This window comes from Spodoptera frugiperda, chromosome 4 (genome assembly GCF_023101765.2).
Source record: "Spodoptera frugiperda isolate SF20-4 chromosome 4, AGI-APGP_CSIRO_Sfru_2.0, whole genome shotgun sequence".
Lineage (NCBI taxonomy): Eukaryota > Metazoa > Arthropoda > Insecta > Lepidoptera > Noctuidae > Spodoptera > Spodoptera frugiperda.
In genome coordinates, this window is record NC_064215.1 from 11,762,375 (window position 1) to 11,769,987 (window position 7,613).

Below are 7,613 nucleotides of genomic sequence, written 5' to 3' on the forward strand. Positions count from 1 at the left end.
AAAACGCAAACAGCACAATCAACCTTAATCACAACGACATAAGACAACAATTCACAAAACACTCCCAACTACAGCGCCACAGAACAAAAAAACTAGAATCGTCATTAAAAAGAATTCCCCACTTCTTTGACAAGTACGTACGTACTGTACTGGTAAAAACAATAAGTATTGACTAGGTGTGAACTTTGATCTCCTATCTTATCTCGATCGGAATGCGTGGCCGTTCCAGATGAATAAGATTAATGATCTCTGGTTAGAAAGATTTGGCGCCAAACTTTAGTAGACATGCATGTAGTTATGACTAGGTACTAGGTAGATAGTTTATTGTGTTTATTTATTTCTTGGTATTGAACATACATCTGTACATACAAATCCATTTTTAATATTGTATAGTTTACTACGGTAAAAGACAGTTAGAGTTGAAAAACAAATCAAACCCAAAAACAATAGGTTTAATGTATAACATAATCATGATTGATTCGTAAATTCCGTTTAGGTACTACTTCTGCAATTAACGCAAATATCACAAAGTTAAACTGTTAAGTAAAATGTTCATATCTACTTTATATTTTGTTTAAAAAAAAATGTTATTAATATTTTCAGCAAATCAACAGAAAATAAACTACTTACTCTCAAATACAATCACAACCCTTATAAAACAGTAGATATCTAAATTATCCCTTATCCTTTCTTCCTTTCTTTCCTTTAAGTTAACCCGTCTAAAATGTTGTCATTATCAGTCAATCAGATTAGCCGCAAATGCATCAATGAAATAAAAAAAACTACCACTAACTATTTATAATTATAAAATAAGTAGAATCAATTGATAAAAATATATTAATTAATTTTTAATTGCTTCCCAATCAAACCAATAATTAATCCGTATGTTTTTACTTTAATCAATCAATTACTTTAACACCTAATAACTATGTAGTAATTAGGTATAACTCTGCTTAATATCTTTTTTCAAATAGCATTTAGCATATAATAGGTACCTACGTATCTATTTAAATGACTTAACATTTTTCTTCGAATAAAATAAAAATGATGAGATCATATTTTTCACAATCTAACCTATAAATATATTTGAATAATGTTTTCTTTTTTTATCCAATCATTTAATCATATTTCACAATAATATCCTACACCTAATTCATAATTTTACGAATCCATGAAAATGCTATAAAACATACAGATGTTATCTAGTAACTAGCTAATAATCGTAAAAAATAAACATTTAATAAACATTAAAAAACATGATCGTAAAAAATAATGATGAAAAAATTCTACCACTACCTTAAAAAAAAGATCAAATAAAAATTACTATGCGAAACGTATAGTAAAATAAATGGATGAAATTTATGAGTATTTAATGTTATCGTAAAATTGTACAAGGGAATATATGCTGTAAAATGCCGTAAAAACAATTTTCAAACATACCTTGACAGTTGACACCTGTTTCTTGACACAGCTGATGTCTTTACTTCCTTAATTTTTGCAAAAAAAGTAAAAAGTCCTCCACTAAACAGCTACTTCTCGTATCTCATATTTACACTTGAAAAAACGACACAAAAATATGCACAATCAATCCACTATGTACAGTTCAAAACGTCATAATTTAAAAAAGTTTTTCATAAATTCGCAAATCCGAATTCGTCCGCGCGTCCGTGCGTACGCGCACCGCGGATCGCGCGTTTCGTTTTTTAAAAACCGAAGCCGGGCCTCACTCGGATGTGGTCCGTATGTGACTGTGTGACTGTGTACTCATCTTGCACTTCACGATCACCGAAGAAGATACTTCTCGCGTCCCGCTCGCACGCGGCAGCGGCGAGTATTGCTGTCCCGCTTTCTTATTATCAGAGGTTAAGCTTCGCCCATCAGTCAGTTAGCGGTCGGACATCGGGTGGGAAGGCCGTGCTCCCTGTACCGTTACTTTCTCTATGTTGTAGGACCATAAAACACGTACCGTATGGCAGTGTGAGCAGCTATTTTGTCGTCTCGTCGCTGCTCGAGTAATTTATTTGTTTGGTGCGCATGCACAGGTGCTGCACCCTCAATTTATTGATGCACCGTTCTTTTGTAATCATGATTTATATCATGCATTAACACGCCGTCTCGCTTGTTCAACATTTTTAATATATCCTTTTGAATGAAAATTAACTAGGTCAAAGTTTATTTATGTCGTAAAAATGTCAATCGTCGCAAGACATTTACGATCAATAAAAAATAAGATAACGCGCAAGCGAAACTAGATCGCGCCGAATCGTGATCGCGTAACGAAATATTTTATCACGGACCAATCCGGTGCTCGCGAAATGACAAGCACGCTAGATCATTCGCTTAGATCATCGGCGTGCGCGCGCGCCGCATTTGCGCCGATTGGCGTGTCCCGCGCAGGCCCCGCCTGTACCGTTATAGGGGGGCAATGACTGCCCCCCTAAAAGTGGGGATTTGTGGATCATCGCGTAATTGGTGGAGACTTGTGACATATGGCATGTGCTGGTTAATTAAAACTGCTCACGGCCCTTTCATAATGTGTCGTTAATATATTTACATATAACGTTGATCTGTCGTGACCTACTTTTGTAAGATTTCAAGAAAACTTAAGGAATTTTTAGCAAATGTAACACAAGGAAAACGTGTTACGGGTACCGTTGAACGCAAATACAATTGAGTTATTTATTTTGTCTACGGACGACATGGTACGCCGTACATACTAATTAGTTCGGGCAAATATTGATTGAAATGACCGTAGTTTTTGGTTCAAAGTAAAGTTGAATAATCTCTAAACATGCACTAGGTAAATATTCCACATGTTCTACCTTATAAAAATAATACGGATAATATAATTACGTGGAAATATCTTTAGTTTGAACAACAATAAATCTCAGGTTTCATAATTATGTTCTGCGGGCGGTTACCGGGGCTCCGGCTCTAAAATCAGGGGTATGAACGGGGTAGTTTTTAGTCAGTGAGAGTCTTAACACTTCTTCTTGCCTCGCCCACGGCGGCAAAAGCCATTGGTAAATTTTTCCCTTAAAAAAATTTTCATATGTTCGTGAAACGATAAAAGTATTCAGAAGTTATTACAAAAATCATTTCATTAAAATAAATAGAAAAATATATAACCTATACTTTATAAGTATGTAAATATTAGGCAATAATTTCCTAATACTTAAACTAATTATAATTAATGCTCAATAGACTCCCTAATACGCAATTCACATTAATTAACTGCACAAGTTAAGTATCTACTAAGAAATATAAATTAAATTATTTTAATTAATTTGCCTAACTGTTCAGTTTTAGTTACTCTAACATAATCTAGAGATATCGCCTTAGGTATAATATACCTGAGTACCGGGTAAATAATATTTACCTACTAAAAAGTATTTATATAAAATAACTACGGTTTGTTAATTGAAGCAAAATTTTAAACTACATCCCTTTTCCCACCCTGTAGTACTTTTTTTTTTTTTTTTTAGTGGGGAAAATCATCCAATGACTTTTCTCGCCTTGGGCGAGGCGAGAGGGAGTGTCAGACTCTTACTGAAAAACCACCCCGTTCCTTCTCCTAATTCGAGCCGGAGCCCCGGTAAACCCGCTAGGTAGTCCGCAGCTCCGGATCAGGCATCAGCCCTGCTGGGCCCCATCTGTGGTGGTCTGATGGCTCTTTGAGGCACCCTGTAGTACCTAGTGTACAAAAATCTTTAGTATAATTCACATAAATACCAGATACCTAATACAATACGATTTAATGAATTGTTTTTCTTATTTTTTTACAGATCTCTTTACGACAAGTGCGGGATTTGTTTTAAGTGTATGAGAGCCATGCCTCTGCTCGATCGGAGTGATATCACGTCACAGAAAATCGACGTGAAACAACGCTTGCGTTGTGTTTCGTTGTGTTACTAGAAGCCCAATTTAACCCTTCCCAATCTTCTCAATCCCCGATTCCCCAACAACCCTTAAATTCCTAACCTACAAATGGCCGGTAACGCCATAAGTGTTTCCGTGTTTCGGGCATCCATGGGGGCGGCGATTACTTACCATCAGGTGATCCGTCTGTTCGTTTATCGGCTTATACCATAAATAAAGAAGACAATTAGAACTGAAAAATTGTAGTCTTTTTGTTTACAGCACAGTGAAGGATCAAGAAGTTAACCAAATCACCAGACAACCAACCACACCAAGCATAACGCAATGAGCAACAAGACACCATCACACCTAGAAAACAGGCGATTTAAAGGGTTTTTAATATCGTCACTCAATTACAACACGACACTAAGTCCAAACTGCACCAGCAAAAGGTCACAAAGTATGTAACATTCTAGAACGTGTTTTAAAACAAGCCTAATGCCATTCGCGTTGAATTTTACTGCCCCATTGCATCGATGTGTGTCAAAGGTCGTTTCTAGGTTTTATGTTCAATGGCCATTTCGCATAACATTAAGTTAGGTAATGGCCTGATGTAACCTGATATTTAGAGGTGTTACCGTACGTGCCTCAGAAGAGTGAGGAAGAACAATTGATTTATATTTTATGATGCGACATCAACGTGGTGATGGTACAGTGATATCGTAAAATGCGTTATGCTTATTGAAACGGTTTTGTAACTAATTTCGATGCTAACTGCCGCACTCAGAGACATTTGATGGTTACTTAAACTATTCTTTAGCAATAATTTTGTATCGAAATTAATTGCTAAGTAATCATTAAATGACTCTGAGTACGGCGGTAAATGTTTCTGATCATTGCTTTTGATTATTTTTGAGATTTGTTTCTTTAGAATGACATACTTCGTAATTTTTTTTCTATGAAGCAATATCTAAATAAATAATACTTATATGCAAAATCACATAGGTACCTAAATAATAGCTGTTCTTAAAGTTAGTTTAAATCTAATTAGTCTTCATAATTGACTCTAAATGACCGAAACACAGCTAAGCTATTACATTCCGAAGCTGCGGACTACCTAGCGGGTTTACTGGGGCTCTGGCTTGAAAAGCAGGAGTAGAAACAGGGTGGTTTTTAGTCAGTAAGAGTTTGACACTCTCTCTCGCCTCGCCCAAGGCAGGAGTTTTCTTCACCAGGTTACATCAGAAAAGAGCCATAAATAACTAACTTCTTATCTCCTTTTTAGTTTAACCTACATTTAAAGTAATCTAAGCATTCTATTATTGAACCAATCACTATTCATAATTCTTCCAAATCGTCTAAAACCTTCCTTCCCCCTATTTTCTTCTTATCGATAAACAATAAACTACTTATCGATAATCGTAGCCCGGCTCTAAAAATTCTAGTTGACACAAAATTATATGTTTCATAAGCAGGTGCATAAAACTTTAAACTAGTAATGCGCATGCGCGATACTGGCGCACAAGGAGATTCCGATTCGAAGAGTATGCCTCTGTAATTTTATGAAGAAACCGTTTTAATAGAATTAGAATATGAAAATTTCTTGTTTGCTTATCTTAGTTGGAATTTATTATTCTTATTGGAAGTCAGAATTTTAGATGGCGGTCAACATTGTTTGATGAAATGTCAAGAAATTATAAAATCACATTATTATTTGGCATTTTTTTCGTCACATTTAAGTATTTTTAAATTCATAGCATTAGCCGCCCCAGCCTCTAATTCCATAATTCAACATTTCGACCCTCAACCTCTAACAAGAACAGCATATAAAAACAGTTTTAGCTGCGAACTACTTAGCAGGGCTCCAGCTCGAAGTGCAAAAGTAGGAACGGGGTGGTTTTTAGTCAGTAAGAGTCTGACACTCCCTCTCGCCTCGCCCAAGGCGGGAGAAGTCAAAGGATGATTTTCCCCTTTAAAAAAACCAATAAAATAAAATCAATTTCTATTCCCTAAAAAGCATTCACTTAGAAATGACCAATCATTTAGTTCCTAGTTCAGAAACTAGCATCTATCCGAACCAATCCGATCCAATCCAATCTCGGCAATTTCCAAAGAGAAAAGTTCTACACAAAGGAGGCTACTTTATAATCGGATTTCAAACATGGAACGCAATCTGTCGCGAGGAGCATTTAAGGCTTTATCGTTGGGCCGGCCGCTGCAACAAATTGCAGACTAGCCAGTGCGTTTTTTTTTTGTCGCAAGCCCAGTTTGGGATGCGAGCGAGCGGCAGGAAGTTTAAAACTGAGTTGAGCGTCTTAAATAGCGGGATTTTGTGAGGTTATTTAATTGTTGGGGCTTTTTATTTTTCATTTGTTTATTAATTTTCTGTTGGTCGATATAGGATTAGTGTTTCTACAACTGTCGCCTTTTCAACTGCTCATATTTTTTTGCAAATAAATTATTTGTATTAGAATGAGTTTTTTTAGTAGTAGGACTGGACGATTGGCATAATGGCTGCGGTTTCGATTCTTTGCACGTAGAAACTTTGTGTGATCCACAAATTATTTGCACCCACGATACTGGTGTAAATCCTAGTGTGGAGCAACGTTTTTTAAGAAGATTAAAGAAGAAGAAGTTTGATACATGTGCTTTTTATTTAATACCCATTAATTCCCCTTAAAAACTTAGTTTTTTACAGAATCTTTTTCGTTTAACTAGTTATTATACAACTACAAATTCTTATAAGAAAAATGCACTATGACACTATAAAAAAGGTTTTCCAACACCAAAATTATCCCAAAAATATACATTAAATTAATTCCATTCCACACATACACTAACAACACAAACCAAAACAGCAGATAACACACACACAAACACATTTAGTTCACAAGCTTCCAATACAAACATTAGTAAATATTCTAATCAGTTTACGTAACAGTTAAACTTAACATTCAAATTAGAATAATTAAGATTTCCAATTCGAAATAATTTTAACTTTATCTCGATACGTAAAATACAATTTCTTGTAATCACGCGTCCATAATTTATGGGTTCAAGAGCGTTTGGTAATCAGGGTGTGGGTCATAAATGGATGTAAATCATTTGTATGTGTTAAGGTTATGGTGTTAAATTTTACTGGTACTCTATACATATAGTAGATAATTAGTATTGAAATATTATTTAAAACTTAAATTCTATATTTATCACTTTTTAGATCAACTATGAAACAAGTACAAATAAAAAAAACATTTATTAAAAATCGCATTTAAAAGTTAATGAGCGGCCCCGCAATATTTTTAAGTCAGGTAATAGGTATATCTAAAGCCCTTTCCTAAGCCTGAAAACCGCATCAAAATCCGTTCAGTTACATGCATGCAGGTCAAACTGAGAACGTCCTGTTTTTTAAGTCTTTGACAGCCAATAGAAAACTATTGAAGGCAAATCCTCCGCTAACGTCGGTCACCGGTGACCACCACGGCGTTTAATGTGTTAAAAATTGTTTACTGACTCAAATTACGAATGCATATCGATATGTTTTTTACCAAAATAATGCTTTAATCAAACTACATTTTTTGCCTAAAATTATTTTATTGTTATAAATTATTAATATTTAATAAACTTAATTATTACACTCGATCGTTGTAATATTGAAATTGATAATTCTACTTAGGTAACCATTATATTAACGAAATCAAAACATCAGATATGCACAAATACAATAAGAAAATTCATTACAACCAAATATACAGACT

At 34.8% G+C, this 7,613-nt stretch overlaps 1 protein-coding gene across 1 annotated transcript in view; it reads right to left on the minus strand.

Moving 5' to 3' along the window:
* The window catches only part of LOC118272783 (protein embryonic gonad), a 117,430-nt gene extending 115,363 nt beyond the window's left edge, over positions 1-2,067 (minus strand). The window contains exon 1 of the mRNA XM_035589460.2: positions 1,441-2,067. The gene's annotated coding sequence lies outside the window, so the exon portion shown is untranslated. The remainder of the gene's footprint in view (positions 1-1,440) is intronic.
* Between the last annotated feature and the right edge of the window lie 5,546 nt (positions 2,068-7,613).